The sequence below is a fragment of the Dermacentor andersoni genome, chromosome 9 (assembly GCF_023375885.2).
Source record: "Dermacentor andersoni chromosome 9, qqDerAnde1_hic_scaffold, whole genome shotgun sequence".
NCBI lineage: Eukaryota > Metazoa > Arthropoda > Arachnida > Ixodida > Ixodidae > Dermacentor > Dermacentor andersoni.
The window spans coordinates 120,781,209-120,796,339 of NC_092822.1; the positions used below are offsets into that span (position 1 = coordinate 120,781,209).

Below are 15,131 nucleotides of genomic sequence, written 5' to 3' on the forward strand. Positions count from 1 at the left end.
GACGCAGACAGGCAATGTTTAACTCTTGTAACCTTCGCTGGCTATTCATCATTATCTTTGTCTTCTGCATATTAATCTTCAACCCCAGTCTCACACTCTCTCTGTAAAGGTCCTCAATCACTTTTTGTAATTCGCCTGCATTGTTGCTGTATAGAACAATGTCATCGGCAAACTGAAGTTAGCTGTGATATTCGCCGACGACCCTTACTCCTAACCCTTCCACGTTTAATAGGTTCAATACTTCTTCCAAGCATGAAGTGAATAGCATTGCAGAGACTGTGTCTCCCTGTTTGACCCCTTTCTTTATAGTTATGTTCCTGCTTTTCTTGTGTAGAATTAAGGTAGCTGTGGAACCTCTGATGATATTTTCCAAGGTATTTACGTAAGTGGTCTATACTCCTACATTACGTAATGCCTCTATGACTGCCAGTATCTCTACTGAATCAAATGCCTTTTCGTAATCTATGAAAGCCACATAGAGAGGCTTATTGTACTCTGCGGATTTTTCGACAACCTGAATGATTACAAGGATATAATCCATTGTGGAGTATCCCTTCCAGAAGGCAGCCTGTTCCCTTATTTGACTAAAGTCAGTGTTGCACTTATTCTATTGGAGATTATTTTGGCAAATATTTTATATAATACTGGGGATAAGCTAATGGGCCCATAATTTTTCAATTCTTTAACGTGTCCCTTTTTGTGGTTTAGTATATTGTTTGCATTCTTTCAGTTTTCTGTTACCCTTACAGTTGATAGACACTTCGTATAAAGAGCCGCCAGTTTTCCAGGCATTACGTCTCCTTCACCATTGAATAAGTCGACTGTTATTTTATCTTCCCCGCCGCTCTTCCTAGTTTCATGTCTTGCAAGGCCCTTCTGGCCTCACTGCTAGTTATAGAAGTTTCTGTATTCTGTTCATTACTGCTCCTGATTGAGGTATCTCTGGGAGTCATGATACCTCAACCATATGTACAGTTGTACAGTTCAGCCAGGATACCTCAGTCATAGGTACATTTGAGTATAGAATCCTTCCGCTGCTTATTGATATTAGCCTGTTTATCTTTAACTGCATACATCTTGGTTTGTCCTATGCCAAATTTCCTTCTCACTGATTTCAGGCTGCGTCCATTTTTTAGGGCTTCTTAAGTTTTTCTAACGTTATAATTTCGAATATCACTTTTTTCACCTTGATAATTTATTTATTTATTTATTTATTTATTCCAGATACTGTTGGAACCTCAGTGCTGACGCCCGTTGTTGCAAATGGGTCGCAAGCCCCAAGGGTAGCGTTGGCCTGGCGGCCTGGGGCACAACTGGAAGCATCCGAAGGTCCCGGCAAAGCATGAGTCTACTGGTAACAGAACTTGTTTATTCTAACATCGCAAAAGAGCGGGCGGTCAGGTCGACCGAAGTGGAGAGACGGGAGAGCACGTTACTCAACAGCAGAAATCGGAGCCTCTCTCTCGGCGTCCGGGGGCAGCTGCTTTTATAGTCTCGCAGCTGAGGGCAAGGAGGAACGTCTCGTCAGATGCGCATGTGACTGGGCACGGACACGCTGAGAGACAGGTTGAGACGAGTGTAGTGACGCATCGCCGAGCCGGCGCCGATCAGACCTCCTCGCTTCACACTTGGGGAGCTCCTCTCCCCGGCTTTCGCGCTTTGACAAGCGTGGGCACACACACACGCACACACGAAGACACGTGGCACTGAAACACGCCTGGACGCGCTTGGCGGGGAGGCTTTGCGGCAGCTCCGAACGGGCCAAAATGTCCGCCGCTTTGAACGAAGCCCCGGCGTCCGTTGCATCCGCGCCGGCTATACCGCGCGTCGTAGGCGAAACGTAACAATACCCTGATGGCCCACAGGGCATTATTGAGGGGAGTGGTACACACATGTCAAAAGATGTGTTACAAAAGGATGCAAAGCATATATATATATATATATCGTCTGAGTCCCAGTTGTCGAATGTCGCGATTCGTTCAGAGGTGTCCAACCAGGTTTCTGGGTCTTTGTTCGATTATCGAAGGAATGTTGGTGGTTCCCGAGCTTACTTCAGCGGGATAGGGGACGCTGTGCTAGCCATTGCAGTGGTTGAATTCATCTTGATCTTCTTGGGTGTCGCAGGTAGAAGCCCGTGTTCTGGGAGCAGGTTCTTTAGCCTGTGGCTTGCTCGATGGTCCGGGACGACGGTGGTGCTTTCTGCGAGGTCCGGGCTTTGATCACGGCTAGCCGGGGGGCGTCCGATGGGGTAGCACCTCCACAAGATGTCACGTGTTAGAGACGGTAAAGAGCGCAGCAAAACTATGCATGACGAAACTAGCATTTCAGGGGGCGAACCTGAACTCATAGAAAAACGATAGCGGCGAACAGAGTCGGCGATCACCCAAATCTGACCAGCGGGTCAAGTCCGCCGGGTTTATATATATATATATATATATATATATATATATATATATATATATATATAAACGTGAAGCAAGGAGGTTAACCGAGGGGCCCGATTTTTATTAGTCATATCATGAGAAGCCAACAAACACTGACACCAAAGACAACATAGGGGAAATCACTTGTGCTTAATAAATGAAATAAAGAAACCATAAATTAATGGCAATTGAAGTGGATGAAAAAACAACTTGCTGCAGGTGGGAACCGAACTCACAACCTTCGAATTTCGCGAAGGTTGTGGGTTCAGGTTTTGGTGTGGTGTCCGTGTTTGTTGGCTTCTCATGATATGACTAATATATATATTATATATATATATATATATGTATATGACTCGCCTAAGGTTGCAGAGACATCGCTAGTGCCCGCGTGTCTTCGAGGACGTACTACACAGTTCGTGTCACGCATGCATGCAATCAGATTACACAAAGCTTGGTGACAACTACAGCGGCTAGACCCATCGGTAAGATTCCAGAAATTTCCTATACATGCAGGCGCGTCGTGCGCTGATCGATAACATTTGATGGATAGTGATAGATAGTGTTAGATCTACCTTGAGTAAGCATGCCTTCAAGATTCCAATTTTTAGGAACTTCTGCTGTTATCATCTTTTATTCCTCATCATATATACCACCATGTGCACGACTCTGGTTTGTATTTCCCGCCAACATACTATAAGTTGAAGTGGAAGCGTGAACCAAAGTAATGCAATGGTGGGACTCCAATTCAAATTTTTTTTTTCCTCAACGAAAACGCAAATTAGTTTGAATAAAACTTCCGCGGCAAAAGTTGTTATTCTGCTAAATGATACACGCTCTTCTGCCTATTTTTTTATGAAGCACCTTAGTGCGTTACTAACGTTTAGGCATAGGCCAAAGTAGCGTTCTTGCCAAATTGAAGCTTTTATTTTGGAGCCTGTGAGCATCACATAGGCGAAAATAAAATTTTAGAAGATGTTAAGCTTTAGTGACCGTTGTATAAAAGTAATTCCAGGTTTTCTCGCCTGGCAGTCTTTTTGAAAGATTTCGCAAGAACGCTAGAATTTGCGCAATTTCACCTCGGTGCTAAGGAGCAGAAGACATGAAGTTATTTTGCGAAACTGTTTTATAATGCAAGAACAATGTTCCGACAACTAGAGTCCAAATTCATGAAATAATGTGAAAAACGGTCGATTTTGGCGAATTTCTTTTTTGCAACTGGTTTTTCATCATATAGTGAAATTCAAATGGTACTCACGTGGCGAAAAATGTTTTCCGTTCAAAATATTTTTTTGAAATACTGCTCGAGGAGCGCGTACATATGTGTAATTTTTTCGTAATTTTTTAGAGAGATGAGTTTTCTTCAGCGCCAGGGTTGGGACAATGGGCGTGGAATGAATTACCTAATAATAAATCTTAATCGGACGAGAATCATATATTATACGGCATCCTAAACTATACCACTAACTTGTGAAGGTTGCATTTGCAATACCCTTTCAAACATTGTAACAAATTCACATAGGTTATAAATTCATGCATAAAATTTGTTCACTTTTGAAGCTGCAAAGGCTGCAATTTAGAGAAATTGCGATATTTGTTTTTCACGGCTGACTTGCGAATTCGTAAACTCCATGCTTCTATTCTTTTACATTTCAATTTCTATAAAAATTTCCGTAGCCGAAATCAAAAGTATATTTGCAGCAATCACTGTAATTTAACTTTCTCTCTTAAATGCAAAAAATATTCTTCCAAATTGGTTAGGCGGTTTTCTTATAAAACCACTCGTGCCTTTTTCATGTATTTGAGTAGCCGGCGTAGAAGATAGACCCTAGCGAAAGCGTCCTCTTAATGAATCACGCCGATTTTATAGGAAACCCGTGAAACGTTTTAATCAAGCCGATGGCTACAGTAGTGCACAAATAAAAAGAACGGCTAATGAAAACAATATATTCAAAGGAAGCTTCACGGGAGCATTTATCTCGGCCAGACATCTCTCCGGAATGCTGACAAGCTGTCTGGCCAGTTATGTAGCAAAATCGTCGACTCGTTGCCGTTGAATTGTTGCCAGTAGAGCAAGGAGCTGGCCGTCTTCGAGATAACGCTGATACATAGGCGCACTTGTTTCTAAGTGCCGAGGTGAAGCGACAGTCTCAGGGTGTACTTCTTTGTATTGTGTTTTATTTAGGTCTACGTCATGGCATACGCAACAGCGGGAATTTCGAATTCTTTAATGTCGACATGCCACAAGGTGGCGTAAGAAGGAAACTGAACGAAATGCCCCTGATTCTAGAGTATGGATGTCGGTGATGGGGTTGTCTCGGCGGGCATTCTGGGCGGGCAGTCCGGCGGTGCGGAGAGCGTCCCAGGTTTTGTGTCATGTAGGTTTCTCGGGATGGTTTGAACCAGGCAGTGACTAGTATAATGTAATGATCACTGCCCAGTGTGTGTTGTGCTCTCGTCTGGAGGACATCCTAGAGCAAGCGACTAAGCACCATATCCGTTCTAGTCTCCATGCTGACAATCCTACCTATTCGCGTAGGGGTCTGAATGTTGTTGTGGACGGAGAGTTCGAGGTTCTGCAGGAGCAGCTAGAGCATGCGACCTCTCTGTGGTTGTTTTGCGAGGCCAGTCAGTGTGCTGACTGTTGAAATGTCAGCCAATTCCTAGGCGATGCTTCCCTGCTAGCCAGTGCAGCTCTCAGAGGAGGGAGACAAACGAGGCCACCGGTTAGGATGGGGAGATTTAGATATTGGCAATAAAGATGGACGGGAGTGTATGTGTGCGATGGAAAATTTAGGTCATTACGCTGGGCGTCTATGGCATGATGTAATGTGCCTTTTGTTTAATAGTGCGGTTCACAAGTCCGGACGCATTGGCTGCGTTTGGGGTGCCAGAATGTATGGAGTTTTAACTGGGCTGTATGGCCTGAGTGGCAGTATCTTGGAGAAGAAGGATTGAGGGTTTGGAGAAAGTGTAAGAAGTAGAAGCTGCAAGTGCAATTACTTGCCCCAGAAGCCATGTCAGTTGCAGGTTATGACGTGAAGTGAATTGTTGCCCCGTTCCGCCATATTTGAACGTAGTGGGAGGAGCGAGAGGGTCTGATATTGGATAGCGATGATATACGAATTGAACCAGTATATAATGTTCTGCATAATATAGATGCTTTCCTTGAGCACATCTATAATATCTGCTTTGCACAAGGCAAATTTCCTAATGCAATGCAGTTTGCAATAGTGAGCGTCATTTTTAAAGGTTGCGATAACAAAGCAATGACGAGCTACAGACCGACATGTATACTTCCCATGTTTTCAAAGGGCATAGAAAACTTATTCACCGGCATTTCATTTTTGCTGTGCTATGCACTCTAAGACGCAACGGGGACGAAAAGAAACACAGAATATGAAGCGAACACGAGGTGGTACATGGGACCGCAAGCCCGATGTATTCGGAAGAGCATTTATAATAGTTCTTCTAAGTGTTATTTCGTGTACATGGGGCTTGCGCTCCTATTTGTCATCTCGTGTTCGCTTCATATCCAGTCTTTCGTTTCGTGCCCTTTGCGCCTTAGAGTACTTAGCGAAAGAAAACTGAATGCACACCATCTATCCCAATTCATCTCTCTCCTAATTACCTACTGAAAGACTGTTTTGTGACAAACATAACATTCTGACAAATTCACGATTTGGATTCCGCAAAGCTGGTTCGGTAATATTGGCACTATTAGTCCCATAACAACTAATCTTGAATGCTATCGAAAACAAGCTTTTAGCCTGAGGTGTTTTCGTTGACTTTTCTGAAGCGCTCACATCAATCACGATACATTTGAAAGAAATTTCAACTCTACTGCTTAAGGGGAGTATTTCTAGGTTTACTAAAAACGCACCTACATTATCACCCCCAGAAGCTTATCATCAACACTGATACCTATAACACAATGGTGATTAATTCTTGGATACCACAAGGAAGCATCCTTGGGCCCATATGTTTTAATCTTCACAATAATGACATCACAAGCATTGATAATGCTGTTGAGTTCATTGTTTATGCTGACGATACTATCTTCTTTCTTACGTCGTCTAATAATAATGAGTTAGTGCCACGCTGCAAATACGTTGTAAATAAGCTACATAAATGGAGCTAATTCAACTCAATAGCCATTAATAGCACTAAAAGTAAAGCCATGCTATTTCAAGCAAAAATAACAACGCCATAATCAACGGCGACATCGTATGAACTTCCAAAATTCAATTAACTGTCTCCCTGCACCAAAAGCCTTAGAATTACATTCGGTGCACACTTAACACGGAAGAATAACATGGATGTCCTTTCCAAAAGGTTGCCAGACGTGTTGGCATAGTCACAATATTACGCTTTTCCTTACCATGGACCGTTAAGGTGCTAATATCCAATTTGGTATTTTTATCGCACATTACCTATTGCCACCTGGGGCGCTATACACTGTAAAAAAAATTTTCCTTACTTTACAGAAAATTTGCTGGTAATTTGTGACCGAACACTCTTCCGTAAATTAAGAACGGTCATTTCCGTAGAACGGACAACTGTAAAAAAGAGACCGTAATACAAGATACGAGTGCTTCTGTATCTAGAAAACGGAAGACTCTGTATTCTGAATCTGTACTATAACCGTTAAAGTACGGTGCTTCTCGTATTCAGAAAACGGAACACACTGTATGCTGAATTTGTACTATAACCGTTAAAATACAGGTGCTTGCCGTATTCAGAAAACGAAAGACTCTGTATGCTAAATCTGTACTATATCCGTTAAAGTACAGGTGCTTCCCGTATTTCATCTTGCAGAGCATATCCATTGTTCAAAGAATGTGCCATCGGGGACAAAATTGCTCAGGACGTGTGAGAGTCGACCGAATTTTATGGTGCACTATTTGCTGGGATCAGTCGTGCTATCATCTGCGTTCGGAATGTGCATACGTGACCCACTGTTTTCAGCGGTCTTGAACAGAAATGCAATTTGGTCAACGCTCGCACTTCCAGGGTACTTTTGTCCACGATAGTACATCGCCTTTAATGCAAATGTCATGAAGGCAGCTCATAGACAAAGCAGCAGGTCACCATTGAGAAAATTGTCTTGCCAACACACTGACATGGCTGCAGAGATAGAACAGTTCGCACTTTGTGATATGAAAGCACTGCGTAGTATATGTACACAAAGGTGCAACATTTCAATCCTCAAGTTCTTAGATCACAGAAGCAACTTTATTTTCTTCAATCACTCGTCTTGCACTTCTTCCTGGTGAAAGTTGTTCTTGACCCAAAATGCTTGCAAGGATAAACTTGCTGCTGTTAGGAGAAACAAATAGTATTCGTGAATATCCATCCTAAAGAAAGCGGCAAAAAAGTATAATCACAGAACACGACAAAGCAGTAACTTCTGTGTTAGAAAAACATGTAAGTAGACCAACATTGTTGGAACAAGGGATGTTGCTATAGCCAGCATTTCGACATAGGTGCTTGTCATTAGGGTAGCAAATGTTTTCCTTGGCTGTGTTGTTTTGGATTGTGCATAGCTCAGTGGCCCCTAGCCTCATTGGGGGAGAAGAAACTGGTGCATATAATAGGTCAAGAGAAGCCAAAGTGTTAAAATAAAGGAAGGAAGGGTATGCTTAGCAGTGGTGGTTGTGATGGAGCGGGTATGAGCACTACTGTCAGTTCTTGCAAAGAGTAGGGGTGACCAAAACAGAAAATAATGTACACATGTAAGCAGTCATTAATCCAGTAGACCTAATCTTCCGAGAAGACAAAATAGATATCAAGATAAACAGTTTGCACTTTTGGAAAAGGAAAACGAAGAATTAAGGAAAATAAATTTTGTATCAAGATGCATCTGGTTAAGATCACTGTAAATGGTAAATGAAGGCACATTAGAATATATATCTTGTTAAAAGCCGATGAAGATATATTAACGAAATATTAAAAAACAGGGACATTAAAATTAAACTGGGTATGACCATAAAACAGTAAAGAACAGCCTGTGGAAAAAAATGGGATGGACAATATGATAACCAGGTGCAAGATTGCAAAACGTCGAGCGCTGTTTATATTCATGCTGCTGTTGACGGCTTCAAGTTTCTGTCTTCCTGTGGAACCTTTGTCTTACTTGAACAAGGAAATGGGTCATTTTTTAAACAAGTCAGTTCATATGCAGTTCAAAGCTTCATCATTATTATATTGAAAGAAAATATTATGGTCAGTTCTCCTGGGTGTGCTTTCATTCACCAGATATTTCCACCGGTGTAAGCTCAAAATTTAATGGTCTAAATGGACCTTAGCTCCTCGCAAACCATTAGCTGGTCTTTTTTTCAACACAGATGCCTGCACATTATATGTGTTGGCAGGAGTGCTAGCGAACTACATTAAACTTGTTGCCACAAGCAAAGTGAAACTTGGTAACAGTGATTGAAAAAAAAAAAACCAGCATTCCACAATATTGATTCAAGTCGTCTAGAAAAGTTGCTTAAGTTAATGTACACCCCCCACCCCACCAGACACAATTATACACCACACTGACTCTCATGGTGTCAACCATGCTATTATAGCACTAGGCATCAAGTAGGAGAATTAGAAGATAAGAGGGCACAATGCTTTTTGTTAGAACATCAAATGTGCTTTACATAAATGCTACATTCCAACTAACAAAGGAGCAGCCGATAGTGACCAATGCATACGAAAGCTAATGACATTCTGTGCAGCAGAATGTTGACGCTGAGGTGTTATGAGCACAAGTGCACTCATTCACACAAAATGACATCCTGCAGACAAACCTTGTGCCAACATTACAGTTTGAAAAACACCACAGTGGAAAGCAAAGAGTGCTAAATTTGTTGAAAATTTCTAAAAATTATTCGATTATTCATTATCCTTACTGTTCGTTAAAGATTCAGATTGTTCCCTACGGGTGCTGTAAACTGCTTTTATAGTGATAGCAATAATGATCTGTGGCACAGACAAGAATAAATGCTCATGAAGTTTATGCAAGAGTATACCCTACAAATTACACCCCATTTCACATTCCAATGTGGTAGAAGAGGAAGACGAAAAAAACTACTTTCTCGTGGAGGATGCATACCCCAGAACAGAAGAAACAAGTGTACCCTAACCATTAGTGCTGCCGATGCCTGTGCACTAGCAGTTACATATAATATGGCAGTTACAATTGTTTTTCCACAAGCACTGCAAGCTGCTGCCAGTTTACCAGTAAAGAGCTGTAATAAATTTAGGGCAAGTTAAAGCTCTCTAATGGATTCATCTCATATGACACAATTGGAATGCAATATTCTGCAAATAAGTGAAGAGCGATGTGCCATCCCATACAATGAAACACCTCTGAAGAATCTGAATCACCACCTGCACTCTTAGGCAGTTACACCCTTTGGAATGCCCCTTCTGCCACACAACAATAATCATTATCTGCCTTGATGTGTTTCCTTTCTTTAAAACGCCACGGCCGCTACTTTCCTTTCCGGAATGCTATCATGCAGATAACGCGCATGCCGTTCGTTACTGGAAAGTACAGGGCTCGCAGCGTTAAAGAAAGGACACGCAACAAGGCAGATGACGATTATCGTTGTGTGGCAGAAGGGGCACTCCAAAGGGTGTAACTTTGCCTAAGAGTGTGGGCAGTGATGAGGTAAAAGAGTGTGTTCTGTGTAAAGTAGTGCACCTGTATAACCTAAAGCGGTGGAGAATGCATTTAGTATCAGCTGTGAAGGTTTCTAATTTTAATTGCACACAGTAAAAACCTCCAAGCAGTTTTGCAAAACGCAAACCCCCTACCTTTTTGTTGTTCAAAGGCAATGACACGTAGGGCCATAACATGTACATTATGAGTTTTGTTCCCAAACAATCAAAGTGAATAGCACCACCTTAAGTGTTATGTGCCTTCTGTCTCACATTTTCTGTCAAAAATTGGTAGTGTCAAGTGCTGCGATCGGCAGAAAAACGGATTTCTGGAGCAATATAAAGTATTAAGTACCGTGATCTCAGTTCTTTCACTGCTGTTTAAGCATTATCGGGTCTTAAAGTAAAGAAACGAGGAATAAATACACGCATATTTTACGTCACAACCCTCATGAGGCATTTAGTAGTCTGGATTATAAAGGATTCCAGATTTACAATGCAGGACAGATTTTATTCCACTGAAAGGATGGCATCATGCCAATGATTCTGCATTTGGTGCTATATTTATTTGTATTTAGTTCCGTTGGAATGTGTGTGTACTGTCAGCGATATTGCTTGACATGTTTTAGATTGACTGTTTTCTAAATTTAGGCAAATTCGTATTCGCAAATAACCTTGTATGACACCAAGAACTTGCTTAGCAGGAGTATTTCTAACATTTGCAAGATATTAGGCTCTTGAATGCATATATAAGCCTGGGGTGCACGCAGCCCCCTAATCTCATCAGCAAGTTTCTGGAACTTGCTGATGAGATTACATTTCACATTTATCACATTTACATTCATCACATTCCATTCATCACTTATCACTTTACATTCATCATAACATACAAGGTATGTTATGATGAATGTAAAGTTGCTTGAACGGGAGAAATAGGGAAATTAAACAGGTGAATTATGCAGCATAAGAATGATGTCAGCAAGAAGCAAGCATCAAGAAGCACTGTCACTCAATGCGCATAGACTATCAAACGCAAGAATTATTTGGGATGATTTAAAATTCTGGCATTGGAACGAAATGTCTTTTAATCTATATATAAACTGATTATTCACTCTACTACCACTACCTTTACCAGAAACATTCATAATCATTATCCTATCTATGCCACATCATCCTAGCTAATATTCAAGCCTTCATAAGCTGCTTTTTTTACTGCTAATTCTCTGTGGGAAAGAGGTGTCCGTATGAAGACCATATCATATACTTATTACCCATTTTTTTGATAAATGATAAGGGAAAAACTTCACACCAAAAATGCGTTGAGCTTGAGCAAGTTCTACGTTTGAAGCTGTTGATTCTTTTTTCCCTTTGCCATCATTGACCCACCTGGTTAGCTAAGTAGACAGAAAAGCTGCAGGAGAAAGGTAGGGGTGCCAAATTAGACTTGTGCCCCAGGGGACCTTTTCACGGTCACTGGAGGAACTGCCTGTGGCCTTGGCATCTTCCTTGAGGGCCATGGCCATGTCTAAGAAACCTTGTCTCCACAGGCTGCATAAAGAAGGATAATTTTCTGAGCCAAGTCTTTTTCTTAAAAGAACCAATTTAAGGTGTATTCGTGGCTTTGCACCACAAAACTGACACATGGCTGGCCACTCAAGACACTTTATGTGTATTCGCAGGTTTATTTCCGAGAAACCTGTACAGGTCTCCTTCGTAGCTTCATGCTAAAGTAGGGTGGGTGAAAATTTTTCCTGTCATGAATTTTACTTGCCTTGCAGGCTTCCACAGAACTGATCTGCCATAATCAAATAGTGCTCTGTAAAGTAAAATAAGGAACACCTTTTCTTCATATACCTGTATTTCACTCATTGACCCTTACCAAGCTACTCATGTAAACATGTATTTACTGCTCGAAAACGGGCAATTCATGCTCCAGTGTGTCAAATTTGCCACCTCCCAGAGCTACTCCAAAACTTCTTTGACTGCTTCCATCCCTGTATGAGTGGCCCATATAATGTTTAATGAAATTATCACTGGCATCCCAGAAACTTCAACATTTAACATCCGCCTGCCAAAGTGCCTACATCTCAACATTTTGGTTAGAACTGATCACTTTATTTCCTGCAGGACTGAAGCTGTCTTGATATCTACAATACATTGGACACTACATGCAGGATTATGAATGGATACCTGAACACTGCTTGAAGGAGCAAGCTCTACAGCATCACTTATGCTCCTTTCCATGGGTTGGCAAGAGGAACCGTGGCACGCAACTCTACAGGCACCTGTGCTCTTCACTACCTTCGGAGGAGAGATGCATTGGTATGCTGTACATATATTTGACTGTGGGTTCCAGCTGCATCTCTTGCATTGTCATTCGATGTGCAGGTAGAGGAGTTACCTATTGGGCGCACATGTTGGTTAACGATACAAAAAGGAAGGTGCTTCTTTGAACACCGATGACCCTGTCCTCCACTTATTTATTTTAATTTTCTTGTAACCTTATTTTTGCTGATTATATAAAGGTCGCAGGCAATTAAGCCAAGAAACGCGTTGGTGTAATTAGCTGTGGTTGAAATTGAAATGTAGAAAATATTGAAAGAAAGTCATGAAAGCAGACGAAAGGGCCTTGTCTCTGGTGGTGACTGAACCCACAACCTTTGCAGTACACACGCGATGCACTACCAATTGTGCTAACTTGGGTATTTATGGTATTTATGCCCTGGGAGTGTTAGCCAGCGCCATTTAGAGCCATGGTGGGCAGATGTGGAACATCTTTTTTTGCACGATGGTGTCGCGTAACACCTGAACTGAAGAGAGCAGGCATGTGGCTAATAAACCTATGCATGCTACCTAAAGGCATCAAAGCTATGAGGTTTCAAACCCTCGCATGAATGAATGAGAAGGAAAACTGGTTTCATTTTTTTAAAATCACGACCATATAAAGCCAGCAGGCAATGAAGCCAAGAAAAGCATAGGGGTAACTAGCTATGGTTGAAACTGAAATGTTGAATTGGCTATGCGGCCATCTATCAAATTTCATCGCAATGCATTATCATAACTCAATGGGCAGCACGTTTAAAAATTATAATTCAGAAGACTGCCAGAATTTCAACAAATGAGCAGTTAGCAAGAATATTCTAATATTCTTCGTATTTATGGCACTTATTCGTAACTTTTCCGCTGTGTTATATCAGTGTTTTAATTCGGACCAAGACTGTGCTATAATGTAGCAAAGAGGTTATGGTCTAGTGGCGTAAATGTGCATGTTAATAAGAGGGCAAATCGCCTTAACGTTAACTGAGAGTTGTTTAAACTTGGGCAGCCTTCCGAAATATACTTTTTTTGAAGTTGCTGTCCATTGAGTTACACTGGTGCACCGTGTCATGCGAGCTACCGCAACGAGATGGCGCTATGTACACGGTCATGTAAGATGCGGAACAACGCCTCTGGGAGAGCGGACCAGACCGTGTAAGCCGAGCCGGCATGTAGCCGTGCTTGTTTTGCATACCCAACCTAGTAAACAGTTCCAGTTAACACTTACGTTTTGTCAATCACTTATGCTCGTCACCCGACCATGACATGGAGGCAACGGTGGGATACTCGACAACGCTGTGAGAAATGCACCACGCAAGTAGAAGTCTACACCTACAGCGCACTGCGGTGAATACGAAACTTTGCTACCCATGGCTTCACCTACAGTGTCCACAGCCCAGCACGCAGCTCCACTAAACTCGTTCCTCCTCAAACTGCCGGAAAAACTTGATTTTCGGCAGCCCGAGGAGTAGAAACGGTGGCTCACGAGAAGGGAGTGCTATAGAGCTATCTCCAGACTAAAGACGACGACGAGACGCAGGTGAACACACTCATTTATGCCATGGGTCGTGAAGCCAAAGACGTCCTAGCCTTGCTCAGGCTCTGTGATGCTGAGAAACTAGACTACAACACAGTAATGCAACTGTTCATAAAAAATTTCCTGACACGGATGAACATGATATACTAGTGTGCAAAGTTCAACAGCCAGAAGCAAGACGTGCATGAGACAGCCGATATGTTCATCACCGAACTCTTCAGGCTAGCTGAAGCCTCTGAGTACAGCGCCCTGAAAGAGGAACTGATCTGTGATAGACTCGTGGTCGGTCCCACAGACACGTAGGTAAGTGAGAAGCTGCAACTTAATGCTGAGCTTACTCTGGAAGCCGCTGTCAACGCTGCTCGCAACATGGCAACAATCAAACAGCAGCAAAAAGACCTACGGCCACAGCTACAATCACTTGAAGCTGTAGACACCATGCACAGCTTCTCGAAGAGCAAAGAAAGTCAAATAATTCTCGTAAAAACCAGCGTGACCAAACTGCGCTGACATGCAAGTGGTATGGCTCAACAAGACACCTATGGTTCACCATCACACACTATGTGCACAGCGAATGGCAAAACATGCAGTCCTGCAGTAAAAAGGAACACAGCTGCCATATGCTTTTCCGCTTCCAAAAAGCAGAACAAAATGCACATACCAAGCTGTTTTGGAAGAGGTTTACTTGGACAATTAACTGACCAACAGGATCCTGGGCCATGAAAAATCAATGTGATGGTCAATGGCTTCAAGGTAGACACTGGTGCAGATGTGACTGCCATGCCAACAAGCCTCTACGACGAACAAGTCACGGGAAACCTGAAGCAAGCAAAAGAACAGCTGCTCGGACCCGGCAGGACCAAAAAAAGCAACGGTTAGACTGCTACCGTGTGCTGAAATGGCTGGTTGTGTCAAGAACAAATTTATGTAATAGACAAGCTGCATGACGCACTTTTTGACGTCACCCCGCAATCAAATCCTTCAATGTCCAAGCAAGTCTCCTAGAAGTAGCGGAGTCAAAAGGCAAGGTCATGGACCCAGCCAACATATTATGCCACTACCTCTACCTGGCTACAGACCTGGGCCTACCTTCTCAGGACCGATTACAATATATCGCTACTCCCTGATGCCAAGCGGTGTGCTATTATGTACTCGGGGCGAGTACCTCTGCCCATGTTGCCGAGTGTCCAAATGTGAGTTGG

General features: G+C 42.4%; 1 long non-coding RNA gene across 1 annotated transcript; it reads right to left on the reverse strand.

Annotated features, from left to right (window-relative positions):
* Window positions 1-7,633: 7,633 nt before the first annotated feature.
* LOC129384431 (uncharacterized) lies at window positions 7,634-11,725 on the reverse strand. Its single transcript, XR_008612151.1, has 2 exons — window positions 11,463-11,725; window positions 7,634-7,739 (listed from the first exon to the last, which is right to left on the reverse strand). It is a non-coding gene; the product is annotated as an uncharacterized lncRNA (long non-coding RNA).
* Window positions 11,726-15,131: the final 3,406 nt, after the last annotated feature.